The sequence below is a fragment of the Nilaparvata lugens genome, chromosome 3 (genome assembly GCF_014356525.2).
Source record: "Nilaparvata lugens isolate BPH chromosome 3, ASM1435652v1, whole genome shotgun sequence".
Taxonomy (NCBI): Eukaryota; Metazoa; Arthropoda; class Insecta; order Hemiptera; family Delphacidae; genus Nilaparvata; species Nilaparvata lugens.
Window position 1 is genome coordinate 39,362,874 of NC_052506.1, and position 25,257 is coordinate 39,388,130.

Sequence of the window (25,257 nt, forward strand, 5' to 3'; positions counted from 1 at the left end):
ACGACGAGTTTTATCATTTTTCCTGCACTATTTCTTACAACATAGCTTCACTACAGCTCTATGCAAATGATGACACCAAAACACGTGTATCTGTGACACACATGATGTATAATAGAGTAGTAATAGAAGTGAATTCAGCACGTGGTTGCAGGAGGGAACTCATGATGATGTTTTATATTAGGAGCGTTGACCTGTGAATACGAATAGCAAGTGCATTACTATGCCTATTTATTATAGGCGTAGCAGTGAATTTAAAAAGCTCTACGTTCCTTTTCAGCCATCAATATGATCACAAGTATTCATGACAATCAATTAGAAAACTGTGCCACGATTATGTCTCTCTACTTAATTTATGGTTTCTCCCATTAGAATTTGGAGAGTGATTTAATAGATTGAGTCAATAACAGAAATTTGAAAAATAAATGTTATTTGTCACTTTCAACCATAAATACATAAATAGTAGCTGGAGGAGTTCCTGATGTTGCCTTCAGTATGAGAGTGACAGCAAACTCTGAAAATGGAGATGACAACCTTTGACGGACAGAAAAGGAAGAATATTTGGTTGCAAGGGCAGCTGGGAATTGGAGAGGGGCCAGCGAAGGGGAATGGAATGAATATCCATATGTTTCCTTTCGGATGTTCGTTAATTGAAATCTGTTTGGTGACAGAAGCTGGTGCTCACTTTTTTGAATGCCTCTATTACAACTCAAGTTCAAGCTCTAGACATTAAAATGTAAAATAGACAAAATTTTCTTCATATACCAGTTACTAAACGTTATTGTTTTCCAATAAAAAGCCTCAAAAATAAAGCCTTGAATTCAATAGTGCTGTAGGATTAATGAGGAAATTAATGCTATCATTATTGAGGATAGTGTATGGTTAGAATATGAGTAGTGGGGTGGGGTGGTATGGATAGTGTATAGTGTATGAGAATAGTGGATGAGTGAACGAATTCTACCCAAATAGTAACAGATTAATTGCCAAACCACATATTCTACTCAATAACACATTAATAGTCTGTTAAACAATGTTGCCTCTTGCTGTTTGTCTAATTATTTCTAAATTCTTCTTTGCCATTTATTCTAATGTGAATAAACCAGAAAATGAATAAAGTTTCAGAGGAAAATACTTTTACTATATACAGCGCAGACACCTCGAACAAGAGTTATTGTGTTTTACTGTATAGAGTATAAAGTAGTATGATAACTGACAAAAGGATTGAAAAAGTGTGGAGTAAATCAAATCCAGTGTAAAAAGAGTGCACCTGGTCGAGCGTCGAATGTGGGTTGTTTCCTCCCTTATTGCAGGTAGGTCAGCGTGGATTGAGGGTGTGGGAGGGTGATGCGGGGATATTTGTGTGATTGTGAGCGAGGCCGGAAACAAGCAGCCCGGATGTTGTTGCATGCACTGTTGGTGATCATCAACCGTTCGAAGGTGAGGTGAGTGCCTCCACAAAAATATCCCATTTTTAGGTGCGCTCACAAAAATAGTACATTCTCTTCAAAAGACGTCTTCGTCGTCGGCGGCTGAGTACTTTGTTGTCCTACGACAATATTGTTCGTCACAAGCGGGATGAAGGATGATGCCCACTTGTCACAACAGTCTTCGCAGTGCATAATGAGGAGCATCATGTTCCACAAAGTGATGAATAACTGATTTGATTAACAGCTCTTATTGGATTTATTTATAAGTACCAAGTACTTGAAGAGGCTCGACGAAGAGTGTTAATGAAAGAACTTGGTATTTTGGAGCCGAATACGTTTCGAGAAAAATCCAACTGAAAGTATGAAGGAAAGATTGACAGACCACATCATCTCAGAAGAATGTCAAGTGAAGGTAGAGGAAGGAGCACGAAACAAACTGGAAGAAACAAACTGATTGCTTCCTCTCGTTCAATCAGTCTCAATTGATTTTGAGTGTTATAATATTCATACAGTTTGCCCGAGTTACATTAGGTGATAGTATGAATAATAAAATAATTTCAAAATTTAGTAATGATATTTGAATTGATAGAGGAATCACAGAGTTCAAAAAAGTGTCCACACATCTTTCAAAATGCGCTTTTCTCATACATAATTTTTTTTTAACGCAGATGACTAAATTAAGATAACTTGTTCAAATTATAAAATATAGGAATCAATCATGTCTTTAATATTTTGTATTTCTCAATTTTATGCTTTTACTCAAACCCGCAATACTTCCAAATCCCATATTCTCACGCATCATCTCAAATACATTTATGAAATTATAACAATAATTTTGTCAACTGCAACACAATCAGTCGATAGTCACCCGCATTTTTTGTGGGAACAAACTCAGGTGCCCATGTTGAACTCGGTTTGGTTCTCGGGTCGTTGCATAAATGATAAAAGTGAAGCTAATTAGCTTTCGACTTGCACATGTCTCGATGCAATACTAAGTGGAATTATTGTCATGTGGTCAACACAGCGCAACGCTCCGATGAGCACAAAGTGATGACCTTGAGTAACATCAGCTGATGGCTTCGCTTCCGCAACAACAATTCCTGCAGCATACTTCAACAAATAATAATCTAGAATGGCTATAATAATTCATTGTAGCCTCCAATGAGACTGCCACTGTGATAAGCACTGCCACTTGCATTTCAGCCGACCATCGGTCCATTGCTGATTAACCACACATAATCGGATCAGATATAATCACTTTTATAGTGATTAGTAATTTCCCTTAGAAATACTGCAGTTGCAGGTCGAAATTCTAGTTGAAGAGAAATAATAATAATAATATGAATTTATACTAGATGTTTATTGTGGGAGAAGGGAGGAATAATTCTGATAAGAAATAATTCAAAATTGCGATGATTAATCTTTTATGAGATAATACAATTTTAATAGATCTAGTAGTCTACATTCAACAAATAAAATCTATAAACAGCCATACAAGCACTTGGGCAAACATATTATATTTCAATTATATGATGACTATAATATATCTCAGGCTATTCGCGCATAGGTCTAACAGTCTATTCACTTTTTAAGAATACAAACTTTAATTATAACCACCTCGAGCACAACTGATATACTAGTACTAGCATAACCGCGCATAACCTAGTACTAGTACTAACAGAATAAATTATGTATATCATATCTAGAATATCAATCTTTGTAAAGTGTTCGAGTTTGCATGAATAAGAGTCCTTCGTATTATCATATAAGAAATAAAATTAGGCACAAGTGAAGACTTACTTATTTGAAATAATTGATAATCGACTAATATGGAGACGATTATTGAAATAGGTGTTACGACCTAGTTACTACGTCTCAACTGAAATTGGTTAGAATATTTTCAATTAAGTAATGCCTCTGTAAGTTTCCAATGGTTGTACTGTAGCCTATAGTATTTCATGACGCTTTAAGTGATGTTATGTTTATGCGGAGGAATAAAATATTCATTTAATCAATATTATCGTGAGATTGTGTCAAGGTTCATCAATTTCAGCGTCTCCTACTGGGTGCTCATTATGCAACCTGAAGCAAATTTATGGCGCACCATATGGGTGGAGAGTGTCGCGTTTACTTCATTCACGTTCCAAAATTGGCAGTGTTGCTATTCTAACAGAGAGATTAGTGCGTTTTCAGCTCGTAACGAACGTTGACAGTGTCGAAACAATCCGTTAACGAATGAAGCGGAGAAATCAAAGCTGTACGAATGACTTCCCACGCGCGAAAATACGCTGAACGCGATTTCTGCCCCCGCGCGAATTCGAACGAGTGAGACAGAATGAGTGATGATTTGTGCGAGTGAGGGCGAGGGAGAGGCTCGCACCGCGGGAGACACGCCCCGATGTATATAGAGAGGTCGTTGGCCACAATCAACGCCTACACACGACCGACACTCCGCCGACACTCGACAGACACCCGGCAGACACTGACGGACCACTGTTTATCGCCGACAGGAGGTTGGCTGGTCTACAATTGGAATCAAGTTGTCAATTGTGGCGTTCTGACATCAGCATCAGATCTGACAAACTGTGAGCTGGATTGAATCGAAAAAGAAGACGTTGTTGCACCTACACAGCTCAGCTCTTGCCTGAGGTGCATCTGAAGACTCAAGATGCAAATTGGTTACATCACTTCCTCTCATTCAAAACAACTTGTCAAAAACTGAAAACCAGCAAGAATGCAAAAAAAACACATGATCTGGAGTAATATGAAATATCCAATGTGTTAGTTTATGTGTTTTGCATTGGTGACGAAGTGATTTGTTACAATGCTCCAAATTGTTGACCATTGTATAATGATGGAGTAGGATGCACCAGGGAGTATGTATCCGAGTGAATTGAGAAGATATCACCGGCGGATATTCAAAATACACTTCAATAAAGCAAGCTCATTTGTAAATTCAAGTCGATTCTGAATGCAGACTCACGGGTTGGACAGTTCACTGTTACCTCTGAATATAAAGAACCAATTTTATGTTCAGAGTGGTTTTAAATTTCCAAAGTCTTTTAAAACTCGTGTCATGTGTGAAGAGCAAAGTTGTGTAAATTCTGGGAAACGACTGACTCTATCGTTATTAAAATGTCACTGAGAAATTCTACTCAAAAGAGTGTAAACTACATTTTGTTGCTTACTAGGCTGATTTTCCAGGTGATTTCGGTTGGAGTTAATGAATTACAGGACGTTCTTGATGACCTGCTTAGCACTACAGAATAGCGTCGATCTTCGAACTCCGAGTTATGAGTCTCGCATTTTAACGATGGCTCGTGAGCAGTTTAGGCAATGCAATCGATGATCACTGTGATCACATTATGCAAATTGTAGTGCGAGACCTGTTCTATCGGAGAACTGTTACTTTCATTTCAAGGCAGATCGGTTTGTTCCGGACTGGATGCAATGCAAACGTGCATCAGAACAGTTCCAACTACACTGGGAACAGGTATTCAGTGAAGAAACATTTCAAATAGATTATGACGATTCAAACAATCTGATGGTGATCTCCGGCAACATAAGGATGGGAGATTTATGTGACTCATTTGGAATGTAATCGATTTTCGTCATCAGCTTTGGAATTCACTGGGATTGGATTGATGAAATCATTGTTGATGATGCGTATTCATCGACTTCAAGCGTATTGCAGACGATCAGATTAAGATGTTTATTGAGACGGGACAATAACAGAAGCAGCATTTCAACAAATTTAGACCAGCCGTGAATGATGAAGATGATTGATAAATAAGATTTGCTGTAGACAAATATATCAGCTATAGACTGTTTTGATAAGTTGAATAGATTTATAATGAGATTATCAGATTGAATAGAAGAGATAAGGAGTGCCTGCGACTTACAACTTATTTCAAATTAGATTTCAAATTTTAAACACATATTATTGTATTTTTTATTCAATAAAAGCAATGTCAAATACTTTGAGACCTATTTTGATTCTGGAAGATGAAGAGAGCCGAAAACAATAATAGTAAAACTAAGCTGAGATCGCGATATAGGGATAAGATTAAACTGATTGACTATTAATTGTTATCGGATACGATCGTATTTCGATTAAATGGTTATGATTAACATAATTATTATGATGATTTTAATTAAATCAGGATGCACTATGAAAATGGGGAAGGTTTGTGTGGTTGCTTTCATAAACAGTGAATTAAGAGGAAGCCTAATAACTTAAATCGCTATTGAAAAGTCCATACAAGAGTGTATGGTAGTTGCTCTTCATAATGCGTGCAATATAAATACACAATCTACTTACACTGTAATGTATACTACATCACTTCAACCACATATAAAAGATTATTTAAATATTAAAAGTCCTCAACTCTGCCTCAACTAAACAAACTGGAGCGACCCCCTATGATTGTGTACCAGAGAGTATAGAATTTATCTACATTCTCTACTCTCTGTTGTGTACTTGATATTGATAGTACCGCACTCGTCCCTGTTTTCTATCCTCGCAAGCTCTCCCACTCTCGCCCACGTCTTACTATCTTCTATCGGTCTCTGTCACCCTACACAGACGATTTTGTAGTACGCTAATAGTTCATTCACAAACTGTGTTCCCCTTCACAATGAAAGATACCGTCAACGATATTTCACACAGAGATAAAATGTCGCTGGAATAGGGACACCGGAACTAAGCAAGTAAGCAGATCCCACTTGAAAAGTTCAGCCAATAAACTAGTGTAGGTCTGCATATTACGCCCAATGAACGTTTTGGCTGCATTGAGCACTACAAAGGTTTCTACACATTGTCATCTCTGAACGATTTTATTGGTCTATAGTCTATAATTTATTGCGTAATTACTCTTGTCCAGAGTTCATTTTTCTCAAACAATGAGCTCAGTCGTTTCATTTTACTTTCCTTGCCCTATTACCCAATTTCTAAATTTCTATACGTTTCAAGGTCCCCTGAGTCCAAAAAAGTGGTTTTTGGGTATTGGTCTGTATGTGTGTGTGTGTGTGTGTGTGTGTGTGTTGTGTGTGTGTGTGTGGTGTGTGTGTGTGTGTGTGTGTGTTGTGTGTGTGTGTGTGTGTGGTGTGTGTGTGTGTGGTGTGTGTGGTGTGTGTTGTGTGTGTGTGTGTGTGTGTGTGTGGTGTGTGTGTGTGTGTGTGTGTGTGTGTGTGTGTGTGTGTGTGTGTGTGTGTGTGTATGTATGATTGTGTGTATGAGTGTATGTGCATTTGTGTAAACGATATCTCATCTCCCAATTAACGGAATGACTTGACAATTTCGATCAAATGCGATTCAAGATGGCGGCTAAAATGGCGAAAACGTTGTCAAAAACAGGGTTTTTCGCGATTTTCTCGAAAACGGCTCCAACGATTTTTATTAAAATTATACCTGAAATAGTCATCGATAAGCTCTATCAACTGCCACAAGTCCCATATCTGTGAAAATTTCAGGAGCTCCGCCCCATCTATGCAAAGTTTTATTTTAGATTCTCAATTATCAGACTTCAGATACAATTTAAACAAAAAAATTCGAGTGGAATAGATTGAGCATGAGAATCTCTACAATTAATGTTCAGTAACATTTTCACCTAAAATTAAAAATAAGCTTGAAATTCTAGAAAATGTGATTATCCAATAATCGCAAACTGTTGGCAACTGTTGATTCTATTAAATGAGTCACTATGAAGAGATAGCAGACCTCGTGTGTCTCCAGCGTTATTGTCCTGTGACCAGCTGGCTCAAATCTTTGAATAGTAGACTTGACATGCGCGGGAACACTAGCGTCAGGTGATCAATTTTCATAACGTCAAGGGAAGTTGTGTGAGTGCTCCATACCGGATTTTTAAAAGATACACTTTATTTTAGTAGTACGCAACTTCTCTGTATGTCATTTTTTAGAATAATCGATTCCATGTTGTTCACTTTATCCTCCTATATACTATATTTTCATTCTGAACAAGATTCCACAATTTATTGAACAGCAATCCATTTCCAATTAAGGCACTGAATCAGTAAGCTATTTAAATATTTTTATACGGTTCTGACAGTTCAGATCGTCTTACTAAATAAGTAATAAATAGTTACGTGCGAAATATTTGAATATTGGAAATGATAAGGTGTTAAACGATTTAAATGTAAATTTGATTCGTAATTTCATTTACATTGTGATTGCTTGTCGAATCTACAACGTAAATTTTCTTCTACGCCTCAAAAAATCTGCCAATTATATTACCAGCGAGATAAGCTCCTAATATTGCTAACTCTCCCTTCAATTTTCTCCTAAATAAACATATTCGGTTCAACCAAATTTGGTTTCGATTTCACAGTCGAGTGCTCCAGTAGCCAATAAGCCACATCGTATCCTCGGGCCATCTGGCAATAAAGCACACAAATTGATTACTGCTGAAATCATGTAGGAAGCTACAGCTTGCCCCAGGCCCCCAGGCATCACTGTCATCTGTAGGCCTACCGCTCGGCAAGTTCAAGTCACTTTCAATCATTTTTCAATTTTTGAATTCTTTAATTATTCTAACGTTCACTCATCAATCATCTTTAAGGACTGATGGATAAGAATATTACCTATCGAGTATTGAAGCTTTCAACAATTTCATTGTTCATAAGATGGATTATTATCACTTTCAATAGGATTATTATCGACTTACCTTTGTACTAATATTATGAAATTTTTCAAAACATCATTTCTAGCCTCCAGGTTATTAAGCCGATATAAAATAAATGATCTCATCTCCTGGAAATGTGTATCGTGATTGATCATCATTCAGTTTCACAAGATTTATTATTCTGAAGCTATTACTATCACATTTGCTAAAAAAATGATGCTCTACATCCACTTCAGACACAACTTATATATAAATCCATCTTGTAGTTTTCTGCTTCTATCTTTTCATAATTTTTATTATTACTCATAATCATGAAGCCATTAGGCATAATCTATCATATTTCTGGAGAAACTTGAACTGTTACTACCCATATTTAAAAAATGATATCTGCCTCACCTAGTCTTCGTCACTTGAGGGATGATAAGGCATGATGACAGGGTAAATACTTTCATTGGAAATTTAGCTGGATCATTCAAGTTTAGCCTTCGAAGCACATCAACAGTAGCTGTGCAGGCCTAGATTTCTAGCTATTTTGACGGCGAACGGACATGGAATATAATTATGTGTATGTGAGTATGTAGGAGTCAGACGTCTACCGGAAAAGGAAATAAGCGCCAGGTCATCCGTTCCAGGCGCAAGTTTTACACAAAGAGCGTCAACTGTTTTTCGCTGGTCAACTCAATTGCCGACTTCCAAGCACCTTCTGTTCTGTCTCGATTGGCGGCCATACCTACAAATTGCCCTACAAACTGCTGCAAATTGCCGTACCAGGGAAACAATGGTTGCCAGTATACCAGTTGCTCTTCAAAATTATCACAAACATCACTAAGCTTCAATTAGAGAGAAGAGAGATGCAGAAGGGCCTGACTCTGATTTACCTCTACATTATGCAGCAACGTACTGCAAAAGTAGCTTATATTTACTTTAAAAATCATAAAAAATATGTTTTTGTGAAAAATATTAAAAAACACTATAGCCTAACAAATAAGATAATCTCAACCGGAATTAATTAAAATGAATAAATAATTCGTCAATAATTTTGGAATTTTCTGAATCAGTGATGATGAGCTTGATTAATCTACCTCACATACCAAATCATTTTTACCATAGGGAGTTAAATAACATTTCTAAGTGGTTTCTGAACCACCAACATTTGGATTTGATTACCATCAATGGGAATAGAACACATTTATACGCGTGGGATTATTGGTTAGGAAGTATATTTAAGTTAGTATATCAGGGAGTGCTTCACTGGGTTCCCGTTCCCGGTGATTGGTATCCGCTTCCGGGACTTCACTTGACTCCCCTCCCTTCCTTCCCTCACCAAACCTATGGGCATCATCCACTAAAAACCAGAAGGGTCGGGCAGAAAAAGGTTCCCACAATACTACTCACACATATCACGTCTGCTTCCGCTATTGTGCATCTCTACATTCATGCAGCTCTGCATCACTCCATGAATATTGCCTGCCATTTTACTGTCACTGTCATCCCCACACTATAATACAGTAGTATGGCAAAGTACAGTATTTGTAATCATCAACATCAACAGCTCGCTTCTCATTGCGTTTTGAGTTTTCCTGCGATATTCTGCCCATTTCTCGTTTGTTCTCGTTTTCAAAATTTGGGAAACAATAGCGTTCGTTAGTTGCTGTCGAGGATTATTTTTTGTTTTATCGGTGAAGCTTTTCAATACAGTTCAGGGTGGTCCTGGAAAGATATCTAATAAGAAGTATGTGGAAGATAAGGAGTATGTGATGTTCAGTGTGGTCCTGGAAAGATATTTAATATTATGGAAGTATGTAGAAGATATGAACTATGTACAAGTATGAATTATGTAGAAGTATAAAGATATGGAGAAGAGGAGTAGAGTAGTAAGAACGAAACTCATTCGATTATAGTTTTTCAATTATTGAGTAGGGCATTTCGCAATCAAAATGTCATTGAGGCTTACTTTTCCATCGACTGACTGCTAGTTACTATACTAGGCCCTTTCACATTATTACAAGTCATTTTGACATAACACAAAATTCATCATCAATTCGGTTTATAATTTGTATTTTTTTGCAAATGAGAACTGCCGTTCGTCTGACTACAAACGTCAAACTCATTTTTTTCTTATACATTTCCGTATTATATTTATATATCAAACTGAATAATTAAACTATCTATATTAATAAATGATACGCTATAAAGCGAACGGTAGCATGATAGTTGAAAAATGGAGAATCAATTTACAAGTATTTAACACTACTTCACGCTCGATTTTCCAATCAATATCCTCGAAGATAATCATCTGCTTCTCGGTCATTGCCAAAATCGATTATAATAGTGCGGAAGAAGACCATTGCATTGGCCTTGGAGCGGAATCACGCTGCAACTGGACATAACAACAAAGTAAGTGAAGGACCACGCCCGGGAGAGAAGGAAGAGAAACAAAAGAGAGGATAATATAGGAAGGAGTAGGGAGAGAGAATGAGCAAGCAGGAAACTATTTGTATTGAATGCATTCAACTGTGACATTGTTTTTATCACGAAAGAATGATCAGATTGTCGGCGACCAATGTGTTTGAGCATCTCTGATATATGTTTTGGCAGGTTGTCTGTGACAAACGCTATCAGGCCATAATAATCTATAGGTAATTGACTCATTGGATATGCTATACAGCGAACAGCACTAACTATATGCTACCAGTATGAACGACTTTTGAGTTGCAATATGAATTTGTTCAAGTACTTCACATTCTATTATTTATTTATTTATGAAAAACATGGAAGCATACAGGATTTCTCACAAAAATTGCTTCCATAACAACACAATTACAATAGTTCATTATATACATAGTAAGAGTACAGAAAAAAAGAATATTGAAAAATTACAATGAAAGAAGAGGAAAAATAATAGAAAAAAAAGAAATGAACAAAAAAAACCGAATCAGTACTAATCATACCCGTGAGGACTAGTACAAAAGTGGATTTAAAAAAAAACACAACATCAACTCAACAGACAAGAGACACATTAAAACACTCGACAGTCACACTCGCAGAAGTCGCCTACAATCCCTACGGAAGCGACTGTAACCGAATGACAGGTCAAGATGATCCGAGAAGCAATTGAAAATGAATGATGATCTATATATGGGAGAGTTCTGATGATTTAAAGTGTTGCACGATTATCATCGTAGTTCAAAGAAGATTGATTCATTTTGAATATTTTCAATTAATATTTTACTAGCTTCTTTCGAAATGATTCATCATAATAATTGCTATAATTGATTATCCATTATGGTTTAACGAAATCTTCAACATAACTCAAGAAACCTTGTGTTTATTTATTTACAGATACTTTGAACTTTTCAATGCTCAGCTAGAATACATGGATATCTCAAATTGGCCGGACAATTTGAGCTGGCTCACACCAGCTCTGAATAAGGCCAATGTTAGCCACGTCCTTGCCAGTAATTAATTTGCAAAATTGACAAGTCGATAGCCAAAATTTGTAGCGCTCAATCACCGAGATTCATCTAATTATGTTTTTTCCTGCCAAAGTGGGCGGCAGAGAGAGAAAGTTGTTGACGCCGCGGATCAAAATTGATTTTCTCAATCGGTAAGTGGAGCGGGCATCCGTTGCTAACGCACTTTCTGACATCTAATCGTCAAAAAATTGTCCACTTGTTGAGCAACTACCAACTTTTGGACACGTGCGACAACTGCCTGCTTCTCTACAAAATATCTCTTTTTACTTTCTTAATACATAAAAAGCTGAATGAAGATTCATTGTGATGGGATGATAAAATTATTATTTAGATTAGTTCATCCCATTGAACACTTACAGTAGCTATAACATTATGGATTCTATATTCAACACACTTGACTTTGTGTTAGAAATGTGTTAACTTTATGTTTCTTCAATGTCTAACTTTAAATATAAAATGAATGTTCGTTATTCTATCAAAATTCGTATTTTTGATGTTACTTTATTGGCAGCATACACCATTATATTCGAAAACACAATTGCAATATTCAAATATTCCAATTCAAATATGCGATTCGCAGTTGATTACTTTTTTCTTTTTCACTAGTTTAACCTTCAGCGAGTATAATACCATGCTATCTCATGTTATAATTTTTGAATCTTTTTCATTTTATTCACTGCACATCATCTGTAGCATGTGAAATCAAGTCCTTGAAAGAAAACGATATTAATTATTCATCAGCGTCACTATCACTTGCCAATCAAATTTATTTATTCAAATGTTTTCTGTAGTTTGTCAGTGATAAAGTTGTTATGAACTACAAGAACACAGTTGAGGGCAAAGATCCCAGGCTCCAGACGGACGCATTTTATTATTATTGTTCTTATTTATTATTTATTATTCTGGCCGTTTGTTCGGCTGTGTCCTCTCGCAGGCATGACAATGAATTCGAATTTTGTGTCTCTCCCATAGCAGCTGAGAACGATTCTCATTGGTGAAGGTGAAGCGGTCGGGGTCTTTCTACGCCACGTCGGGGTAGGCTAAGAGGGCTGACACAGGTCGTGCCTGGAATCGACTAGTGCTTTGTATGAGCACGTACCATTGAAACAGAAACACTCATCTCGCCAGTAAGAAAAGGATACTTTTCCAAAATAATATTTTTAGTAACACCATTTAGTTGAACCAAAAATCCAAGAGCAGAAAATCAATAACCGAAATTGATGTCTCAAATTCTTAAAATTCAATAATTCTCAATTTTCCCAAGATTCTATAGATAATGAATATTCAAGAGACCGGAAAACCAATAACAGAAATCAATTACAATTATTAAAATTCAATCATTTTCAATTTCTTGCCCTAGATTTCCTAGTATTTAAGATACCATAGAATTGAAAATTTATAACTCTATCATCATAGGCTGAGCGGCTATCATAAACGATTGGATACTATAAAGTTTTTTATAAGTTAAGGAAAACAATTTGAGCAGATACTATGATCAGACACAATGATCTGTGTTTGTGAAATTGAGTTATTTAATGATTTACCGGTGCCCGGTACCTGGAGTAAAACAGTAATACATGAACTTATTCATTGAATTATAAATATAAAGATTATTTCAGATCCCGGGATGTGTTTGAAACCACCAGCATTTGTAGAATTACGTATTCAATCGAACTCTATTAATTTGAATTCTCAACAGAAAAAATCATTCTTCAAATTCGCTATGATGAAATATTATGTTGATAAGAATATTGAATTGATACCACAAAGAAAGTGTTTTCTGCAACTGTACTACGTCAAAAGCAGTATGAAAACAATTTCAGGGTCTGCCTTCCGGGAAAGTGGAAAGCGTTGGAGGAATACGAGTACCATCCAGGAAGGGCGTAGTTGAAAGCCCTTCGTTTGGCTGCCTTTTCCATTAAAATGAGCGTGTGGTAGGGTGTGGTTTATATCTTTGACAGGCCCTTGGCTAATGTTCATCCCCGAAATGGGTTCGCTCATTTCCTGATCTCCAGTATTGAAGCTGATCCGCGCACCCTGAATCAGTCAATGACTCAGCTCGAACAGTTTTACTCCCCCACACAATAATTAGGCCTATTGCGGTCTAGCAATAAACTAAAGCTATTATAGGAAAATTCACTTTCAGCGGTCAGAATTAGTTGAATGGGACGCATTGACTTTATTATCATATGGAACGCTGCTGACAGTTTGAAGTGCATCTCACTCGTCGGATGATGCCATCCGACGTGGGCTGTCTAAATCGATGCATGTTATTCAAGCCAGCAATCTTGAGAACAGCATTAATGAGAGCAAGCCAATTTGGCTCAGGTCTAGGGTCTTCGTGCTACGAGAAACCCGATCTCACCCATAATCGAGAAAATGATGATGAGTACTGTAATTTGAAGCTGTTTTAGGTATTTAAATTAACTTCATACCTTTAGCCTGATACCTGAAAAATTTTTAACCGACAAAATTGAAAGAAGAAAATATGTAATAAATTCACTTTAGAGAAATCAATTACAAGAGTGATTTGATAAATTAATTATTTGTACTGAAAAACCCTAGAATGCCCAATTCGATTCGAGAGCGAGATACTTTGATACCTCTATCCACAAAACAAATCAAGAATGTCAGCTTTTTGTTTGACGGAGCGGTTGATCCGTTGCCCTGAGTATTCTGGATTTGATGGCTCGATATTATTTGGCAACTGATCCCCAGTCCCAGTTGCATGTCATGTTTCGTTTACCCAATGATACGTTGCAAAATCGAGAGCGTGATAAGATTCATGGACCCAGGATTGAGGATTACGAGTAATACCTATCCTGAATGGAAATCTCTAGGATACATAACACTAAAGGAAAAAATCGTTTGTATACTGTAATTAAAAAGTATGAGTCGGCCAGAGCCACCATAATAACAATGAAACTAATAATCATTAGTCATGTCATCACATGCCCTATTAAGGGAACTGTAATTGTTAGTAATACGTTAGAATTAGGCAATAGTCTAGGTCGCTTCCTATTCATATTACAGTGATAGCCCCATGCTTATTGATAGGCTTCATTATTATCATCACTCAAGAATGCCATGGATTTTAATAAATGCAATAAAAATACGAGTACTATAAATATTCTATTTCTGGTGAATTTGGCGAATTAAATTAATGTTCTTGATTGTAGAGTTCCTCTCTTGACTTCACAGAAAAGACCGAACTCATAAGCAGCAACCACTGCTTAAGATATTGCTGATATTGAGATATTCAAGATTCAATTTGATAGTCATAAAGTCAAGTTCCATTCTCAATTTTTATTGATGTCATAAAAAGAAAGTTGATAATGTATTGGTCCTTGCATAATGTATCCAAATATTGACTATATAATTATATAGTTTCATATTTATATTTATAGTTTGAAGCATCTATATTGATATTTTATTCGACTGCTATTCGCAATCAGTTTGGTGCTAGAATGAATATTTTTCATTTCTTCACCAGTTTATTTTCAAAAATCCTATAAACATTTTGTGGTTGTCAAAAAATTCTACATTTCACACTAACAAGAGAATAATAGAGTCAAGTTTCAGTGGTTGTTTTAGAAACCACTAATATTTTTTCAAACCTTACAGAATTTGGATAGTATCAGATACTGTAGAGGGTCTACATGAGCTTTGGAGCGAGAGCGAGGGTGAAAGCTAAGGATGCTGCGGTCACCTTAAAAAAGTCAAGAGGTCTAGTGGTTATCTGTGGAGGCATCTGTAGTAGGCACACTGGACTACAAAAACCAGACGGCGACAAGGACAGGAAAAGGAGGCAAGGAGCAACTCCATTCATCGAGTGTTGGTGGATCATGAATGAATGGTGCCTGGAGAGTGAGATGCAACAACAATAAGAGGTACGTGCCAAACGATCTAGGATAGGCTACTTGCATTCCTATCGCCTGTAACGTTGTTATTTGTTAAATTTATCCCTTGGCGGCTGCAATGTGTCATTTCATGTTTATATGTAAAGAGCATTAACAGAGAAAATTTTTGAAAATGTTCATAAATCTTTTGCTCAGGTTTTCTCTGATGTACCTAACACACAACCCATAGAGACTATGTCCAATCAGTACATTGGAAGGTTTTTATCGTTTTTCTATTATTCGAAAGCCATATGATTGACTTTTCTGTACATGTTATTCATAATACTCAAGATGAATTGTGCTAAGGTTACGTTACAAGAAAAAAAATCTGGTGTGGCGCACTCACACAACTTTCCTTGCCGTTATGAAAATTGATCACCTGACGCTAGTGTTCCCGCGCATCTCAAGTCTACTATTCAAAGATTTGAGCCAGCTGGTGACAGGGCAATTATAACGCTGGAGACACACATGAGGTCTGCTATCTCTTCATAGTGAATGATTTAATAGAATCAACATTAATTTGCAATTGAATAATCACATTTTCTCGAATTTAAAGCTTATTTTCAAATTCAGGTGAAAATGTTACTGAACATTAATTGTAGAGATTTTCATGCTCAATCTACTCCACTTGATTTTTTTTGTTTCAATCGTATCTGAAGCCTGATAATTGGGAATCTATCTGCATTGATAGAAAGGAGCTCCTGAAATTTTCACAGATATGGGACTTGTGGCAGTTGATAGAGCTTATCGATGACTATTTTAGGTATGAATTTGATCAAAATCATTGGAGCCGTTTCCGAGAAAATCAAGAAAAACCCTGTTTTTGACAACATTTTGGCCATTTTAGCCGCCATCTTGAATTGCATTTGATCGAAATTGTTCGTGTCGGATCCTTATAGTGAAAGGACCTTAAGTTCCAAATTTCAAGTCATTCCGTTAATTGGGAGATGAGATATCGTGATACATCATACATACACACACACACACACACACACACACACACACACACACCACACACACACACACACACACACACACACACACACACACACACACACATACAGACCAATACCCAAAACCCAGTTTTTTGGACTCAGGTGACCTTGAAACGTATAGAAATTCAGAAATCGGGGTACCTTAATCTTTTTTCGGAAAGCAATACTTTCCTTACCTATGGTAATAGGGCAGGAAAGTAATAGTCACTTGAAAAATTCAAAGCCTACCGTTTACTATCAAATTAGTGGATTTTTCTGTTTGAATATTGAACTAGACATAAAACTAGTGTAGGCCTATGTATGTTAGATAGTTTCGTGTTTCTTCATGATGACTCAATTACTTTCTTCAGTTCCATAGAATGAATTCATGATTTTTGTATCAACTCACCCAAGAAGAAATTCTATGATGGATCACATCATTTTTTTGTACAATTTATTTTCTATGGATGGTCACTTACCTGAAAGAGAGAAATCTTTGTTAGACAGAACTCAAGTATTTCAACAGGAAACAATAAAGAAAAAGTTAATTCATAATACGAAATATAAAGTAATAAATGCAGAAGAACAAATTTTTGAAGAACAATAGAATTTGACAAATTATTAAATTTCAAATTACTACATTTTGAGACGTACAGTTACTGACTTCTCCGGCAGTCAGAATCTACTTACCGTACTAGTTACAGTCGAATCGGATCCATAAAATTTAATAATATCTCTATGACTCGATAATATACACTTGTAAGTGCAATAAAGGTAAAATTACAATCATAAAATTGGAAAATATTGAAGGTTTTATAGGCCTAAGCTAAGGGGAAAAGTAAACCGGTTATACCACAAGACTGCCTGATCATAAAATCTGTTCTAGCAATTTCTTATAAAGCCTGCGATTATAATTGTTCTACAAAATGATTGATTAAATTTCAATTTTTACCGATTGTATGCTACTCATTTTCCAGTTTCCAATGAACGTATTATTCTAGAGCGGATATTCAAGTTATAGATGAAGTGTATAAAAACTTTTGAAAGAAGTCTATTCTACTCAATTGTATGTGGGTCATACAAAACTTTCATGAGGAATATAGTTATAACTACCCATTACACTTTAAAAATCTTTTGAAATAGTGTGGATGGACTTGATTGATTTATTCTGACTGGTATTGTAATTATTTCGGATGAACCATTACGGATAAATCAAAATAAAGATTATCCATACTCCGAATTCCAATGTCTAAAATCTTGCATTCAAACCCAAAGAACAACATAATCCTTATCCTCACGACTACCAGAGAACTAGAGGAAAAATCAACAAATAATAATTGTATAACCTCAGTACAGTACAAGTTGTGGGTTGCAAAGACTAATTTAATATTGTTAGTGGAAATTGATGGTTGAGCATGAGTTGAAGGATAAACGAAATACATCAAGTTGCTATAACTGCACGAGGATAAGCAAAATTGTCGACATCATTTGTATCACATAATAATAATCTCAAATGTGGCGCCTCGAATAAATTGTGAATGATAGCTACTGGTATCGGAGCAACGAGATGAGCTCCAGCCTGCAGCCTCGGACACTCGGTCAGATCTTCAATCATCCACCACAGATTTGTGGTTGTAACGATTTGCAACTTATTTCAAGTTGCAGAGTCACATTCAATCAGGGACTTTGGTTGGCCTCAAATGGAAGGTTCTGACTCCAGTGGATGTGACTGTCTTCTCCTCGACCAAGTGGAGATTACCTTACATCTTCTGGCATCAATGAACTCCCAAGTCACTTTTCAGTTATTATACAGTAATATTAATATTTCTATTCTAATTTCTCTCATCCACACTTTTTTTCAACAGGCTGTTTTGCATATTTCAATGCAAAAACATTGATATATCTATTTGAAATTTCTCGTTCAGGCGAGCCTAGTTAACATAACGTGTATGAAGATTATAGATCAATATTTTGATTGTTTCGAGTGTGAGCTTCAAGAATGTGTTTTACTACATATATTTCCATCGTTATACTTTATTTTTTGAATATAGCCGACAATTGAAATATTTGTTATATGCTATGTCATCATAGCGATCGATTTATCACAGCAGATATAAAGTGTAGATATGAATAATATCCGTATTCAACGACTGTAAGAAACCAGAAACCACTCAATTTGGCAGTCGAGGATTTGAAAGTAGTCCACCTTGCAAGGAGCCAAAACAATGAGAGTTAACAAAAATGCTACCAACCACAAACTATTGCTAATTGATTGCTTTCCATTTCAAATAAAATAAAAGGAAATGGTGTATGACTATGAATATTGAGCTTTTTAATTGAGCTTGAAATGGACACCAATAATCTAAGGCTAGAATAATGTTATAAAAACCACTCTCATTCCATAATGAACTACCATGAATTATTTTTGTATATACGGATGTGGGAATTTACGTGCGGTAGCAGCATACACTACAGCCACCTCTCACCTCTATACGGTTACTGTAATTTGAATTAGACTGGCTGAGTAGTTGGTTTACGATTCAATATTGAGAGTTTTATGATCACAAGGATAATTAGGAGTAGAGTATGTTATTTCCATTCATTCTTCTCTTCTATAATCATAAAATAATAATTGATCATGCTAGTTGGAAATAATTTGTTGAACACTCTGCGATCCGAAGTTCTATAAGATTTCAACTTTTCAACAACTTTCAACCATGATGATGATAATAATAATAATGAATGAAAAAATAAATTGTAAATACAAAAAACATTACTTTGAAAATGAACAGCAAACTAAAAATATTCACGAAATGTATCTCAAACTCACAATTGTTGGCTATCCAGCCAACGCAAACACATCCCGAATGACTTTCCACACAAGATTCTAAAAAACATGAAGAGAAGAAAATAGTAGAACGAAGAAAAAAGAGAGTAGTTGAATATTTTTAAGGTGAGCAGTCATGTCGATGATAGTGAGAGAGAAACAGAGAAGAAAAATGTAATGAAGTACAGAACAGTAGTACGTTTTGAGGTTCTTCAATCCGCGAATAACCGTTAGTGTAATATGTAGTTTGAGGTGAAATAATCCGGCGGCGGAAAAAGATTATTTTAATTCTATTTAACTCTGAAGAACGGGTTATTAACGTGATGATGGGAATGGGAGGCTTGCAGTTACATCTTCTTTTTCCCCACCATCATACTACATTCTGTATTCTACATCTAGCATTCAAGCCCGTACCTTTTTTCACATTATCTGATGTCATTTCCCTACAACGTGAAATCCAGAAATGATGCCTTGATGCGTGAAAAAAACGGTGAAACTCTTCAAAAGAAATTTGTATGTAATCCATCAAGCAAAGAACTCTCCTCTCCAGAACTATGAATAGTTATAGATTTTACAATTAAATAAGCATATATTTTAATTAAAAAATCAAGTTTCAAATATGCAGATACAATAATGTTTTTTCTTTGAATGCTCTTTTTCCCTTGAATTTCCTCCTTTTTTATTGTTTTTCGAAAGTTTTCCATAGATAAATTAATATGCTTGTCTAGGTTTACAAGTAATTCTATCCGCTGTATAAATACATTTTTATCGAGTTGAAATACTGTATTTCAATCGTAGATGAAGCAGTGAGAGCACCCTCTGTAGTTAGCTAAGGCTTTTAATATTATGCAGATATTATGGACCCAGAAAACCTTGCAAGACGAGTTCTATTGAAGTCAAATATTTTCAGATGATTCTATATCGTCGAAAAATAAATTAAAATTATTAAGTTAACAAATATTATTCTATATGTTCTATCAAATAGTTAATTCAAATAATTTATTGGATAAATGGATATACTTCTTCCTCAATAAGAGAACTGACTTATTCATAGAATTCAGTGGAGCGAGTTACGAGATGATTTGATTAATGTTGAGCATATTATTCCGATCTAATAACTCTGATCCAGCGTGGGAATCCAACGTAGGAGTGCGGAGGTGGCTGCCCGGCTCGAATGCAGTGATTTTGAATCGACTAGCCGACGAAGCGACCGGGCCGGAAACAAAGCACGTACGTGTTCATTCTTATTTTTAACACTAGTTCGCTTTTTACAAAGAGAAACAACGTAAACAAAGAATGAAAAGAGGAAGTGGGGAAGAAGAACAGAATAAACAGAGGCAGTTGAAAACTGACGAGGCGAAAGCCAATTGATTTTTCTGCCGATTATTTACACGCTACAAGAGTCGAGTCAGCTCAGCTCGCGTTCCAAACTCGTCTCTATAAACGTAGGCGTGTTTTCCAGTCAACACTCAGCACTCAGCCGACTGCACTCGGTCCAATCCCACTCAGCGACTAATTTGTCGCGGCTCATCCGATCATCCCACACCTTGTTTTTCCAAGTGCAACTCTATCTCATATTTCTGCATGCTGTAGTTCCATTCAAGAGCGCTCAGCTGTATGAGATTCTAGCAGATGAAATGGGAAAGCGAACCACGCTGGAAACAAGGAAATGATGCCAGAAGGTTTCCTGAATGGAATGAAGCCAATGGGAGATGACGCTCAGGATTTAGGTGCGCTTTTTTGAAATTCTTGAATGGAAAACTGAGCAGAAGGGAAAATCTGAGACATAAGAGAAGTAATGATGTTTTTCATGGTTGAGATCGATGTGACATTAAACTCACTTGTAATACGGGATTATTCTACTTTTGCATTAGAGTATTAGACTAGGTACATACACATCGATTTTTGGGAGTCCGACTGCCGTCCTTATGAATATAATTAACTTGAACATAACTTGGCAAACACATTATGCGTGTTGGCATAAAACTGCTCACATCATAATTATGTTTGACAAGCTATGTTCAATCTAATAGAACTCATAAGAGCGGCAAAAAATTGTATATCCAAAAATTGAAGCGTGTGTAACTAGCTTTAGAGTAGTGTAATCTACAATGATTTTCAGTTGTAAAAAGTGAATTAGATTATCATAGACCAAGGAAAAGAATCATGTAACAGCATTATCAATCATTACAACTCATATTATCTGAATCAAATAATAACCATCATATTATTCTATTTACAATTTTCAGCAACAGCAGTTCTGAGCCTTTCACTATAGCCTATTATAAATACACATGAGCAACAAAACATTTTTTGTTCATCAAAATATCAGAACCACGACTTGAATTATTTATAGTAAAAATACTGAACGAATAGAATATGACTTCATTGAGAGAATATTTCACAATCAATTCAAATCACGTAGTATTCAAATTTAGTACTCTTACAAATAAAGCGCGACAAACAATGCACAACCCAAAACTAGCAACACTTTTGGCGCGAAACTGAATTGTCAATGATTAGCAATTGTGCCACTAGGGTGTGCGACAGCATCGGCGGCAAAACTAAAAAAGACGCCAGTGCCAAATTGATGAAATCATCTCTCTAAACTCTCTTACTGTTATTGGGGACAACGGACAATTATTTATTCACTCTGAGAATCAGCGACAAGAAGGGGCCGTTATACTTCGTGCACTACAGCATCTGAATTTAATATACTGTATCTCATTTCATGATCAATTCAGGAACGGTATGATTGAGATGCATAAATAAAATAGTAATAAAAGATCAATGATGAAAATAGAATAATAATAGTTTCCATTTCGTTTCATAACTGTATCAAAGCCGACAGAGGTGATAAACAAAGTTTGAATGTGATTGAAATTTCAAAACATATATCATTAAAGTAGTAAATAATAATTATTATAATTGAATTTTTAAATATATTTTGAAATTGAGTTATGTAGGCGGCGAAATGAAAGTTGACATTTGGCACCGACTTACATAATGTACCTTTGCGGTTCATAGAATTCATTATAGTCCATTCTTCTGGAAATAACAAAAATGCACATAAAAATCCAACTTTACTATCGATATTCGATTTGCAATGCCTAGTTGCACTTACAGGGAGTGTTAATCGCAAGAAATTGTCATTATAATACATTTATTCATACAAGAAGCTCTACTCATAGTCAATTCCTTTCATCACCTTCACCTCCATATATTATTCACTGTACCATTGAATTGTATACAGACTCGATAATAATTGAGTCATACAACGCCTTCTTTTCTTGAATCAAGTTAGTCAATTTATGAGTTGAAATAATAAAGTAATCACATTACTGGACATTACTGGACATTTGTGTGAGAGAATAAATAAGGTCATTGCTGCATTAGATAGTAAATAAATTTTAAATATAGTACTTTGAAAGTACTGTACTGTTTATCTATGGAATTCCGCCTCATATTAACATGAAACCTGACTAGGCTGTATTCAATGACAAAAGCTTCAGTAATAAAATAATGTAGTTGAGCCGTTAGGAGTTAGTTATAATATTCAACTACTGTTGATATGAAACTGTTTCTACTGAATGCGTCTTCGTTCGGGAACCAATACAGAAAATATTCACTTTCAAGAGTACCTACTTACTCTCACAACATGTTTCATTTTCTAGCTTATCCGTTATTCCATAAGGCGAGGAGATTTTCAAGTCAAGGAATCGATTTCAATCAATCATTATGCTTTCTTGCAATTGAATATAGACTTTTTATATTTTCCACTGGAGACTGGACCCTAAAGTGGACAATTTATCAAATCTTGTAAATTATCATTAATGGTATCAAATCAGTTATTCTTTATTAATAATAATTTGCTGAAACATCTACATTTTGACGGATGAAAATAATTGATCTATCCATGAGTTTCCGGAGTTTATTTCTCCGTTCAAGCCTATGTTTGTTTCTCCTATAATGTGTTTGTATAGTCTATGATTTGAACTTCTTTTTTGTTGATGCAATGACAAACATCAAAATTCCAAACTCATTTGAAAATATTTATCAAATGATTGACTAATCGACTAATGTGATCGAAGCAGATCACCAGTAAAACAGCTCACTTGTCGTTCAAAAGGTAAAACTTTCAACTATTTGTAAAACTCAACAGGATATATACGAGTACATGTACAGTATTATACTGCATGGAATATTTCGAGTTTTAGAGTTCCAAGTCAGACGATGTATTACTCTGAGTATATCCATAAACTAGTGGCAGTAGGTCTGGTGGCATTGTGAAGTGACACTTCTCGCTGATAAGATAGCCTCAACTTCGCCCACCATTCGTCTAACAACCCGTGTGGCTGGCTCAGTTTATATGGGACAGTATTTGTGTCGCAAAGGCCTAGTGGCCGAATCAGTACAAGAGGAAGTTGCCGTCTTATCGCACATCAACTGCTGTTTGGGCCTTCAGCCGTGCATGCAGTAGTTCCCCATAACTGTTCACTACACAACTACTTATTTTGACCACTTAATAGACCGAATTTACAGATAATATCAGTCCGCACACAACCATACTAGCGTTGAGTAAATCTGAGTGTTCTAGTACACAACAGTTCTATTTCAATTTCAATAGAATAATTCTCGGATAACTTTTGGAAGGATACATTCACCTTGCCAAAATGATCATAAAACGTACAATGATAGAGGAGAGAATTTTATCATTGAAATTATATTGCACTCAAGCTATGTAGTACGAAATAATCTTTTAATGAATACTATATTATTTGTATTCTAACATTGTATGATTGACTGAATATATTATACAAATTTAAATTAATTACTGTATATATTTTGATACTCCTTTATAATTGTAATTCCATTCAAAACAACGTTCAAAGCATAGTGGGTAGAGTGCACAGTTCATTAACCTGATTAGGCTATTATTACAGTAGAGAGTAGATATACTCGTAGGACACTCTTGTTTCAATTTTAGGAAAAGTTCTTATCTTTGCGTTTGATACCTAATTACGTAGTTAACTAATTATGTACACAATAACGGGTCAACTTATTCAGCTAGTCAGAGATGTTGAATACAACAAACGTTCTTGGTAAATTCCAACTGTGCCATATGATTGGTGAAAATTAACTCTGGAAATAGAGCTCCAAGAAATGAGTAGGACTAGGTTCACGGAAATAGCAATGAACGTTGTAATTAGCACAATATTGAACTTATAGTTATATATAATAATTAATTGACTCAAATTTGAAATTAGGGACTGATTTAAAAGTGTATAATAGAGGACGGCGTGCTATGTACGAAATTAAAACGCCTTATTTTTGAGCAACTTGTTGCTGTATTACAAAACTTATGAAACTTTCTAAACAAAACCAAAATCACTTTTACGGTACGGTACAGTACAGTATCTGTTGAGATAGGTACAAGATAGGTACGGTACAGTATCTGTTGAGAACATGAAATATTGCACTACTCAAAGAACTGAATATTGGTCATTTGATTCATAAAAATCTAGCTGAGAATTGAATGAGAGTTCAGTGAAACAGAGGGCTGTGCTTAAATAAAATTATGGAATTATGGCCAATGTGGGTACAAACGGTTGATCAGTGGTCGTTTTTTATTCAGTAATCTCCATTGATGGATTGGATACGTAGTAATGATTTACTGTTGTTTACCATCGTGATTTACAACCTTTAAATCATGGTAATAAGATATGAGAATCTCTCGTTACCAAGTTTTAAACTGAAAATTCAACAAAACGATTAAATCATTATTTTATTTAGTCCACCAGAGGCTCTGAACCTAATTTTTCTATCATTAGTGTAATATGAGAGAACTAAAGAAAATTTTATTTGATTTTTATGGTAGAAGAAAACGATTTATTCAATATAATAGTCAACGAATTCCAGTGGGTATAAATTTTAAGTCTAGAAAACACGAGATGTCTCTCCGTCATTACTGATGGAAGGTCTTCTTCGAAGCTCAGGGGAAATTCCTGATTATTTT

General features: G+C 35.6%; 1 protein-coding gene across 1 annotated transcript in view; it reads right to left on the reverse strand.

Moving 5' to 3' along the window:
- LOC111059739 overlaps positions 1 to 25,257 on the reverse strand; it is a 110,917-nt gene that overhangs the window by 76,597 nt on the left and 9,063 nt on the right. The window lies entirely within an intron of this gene.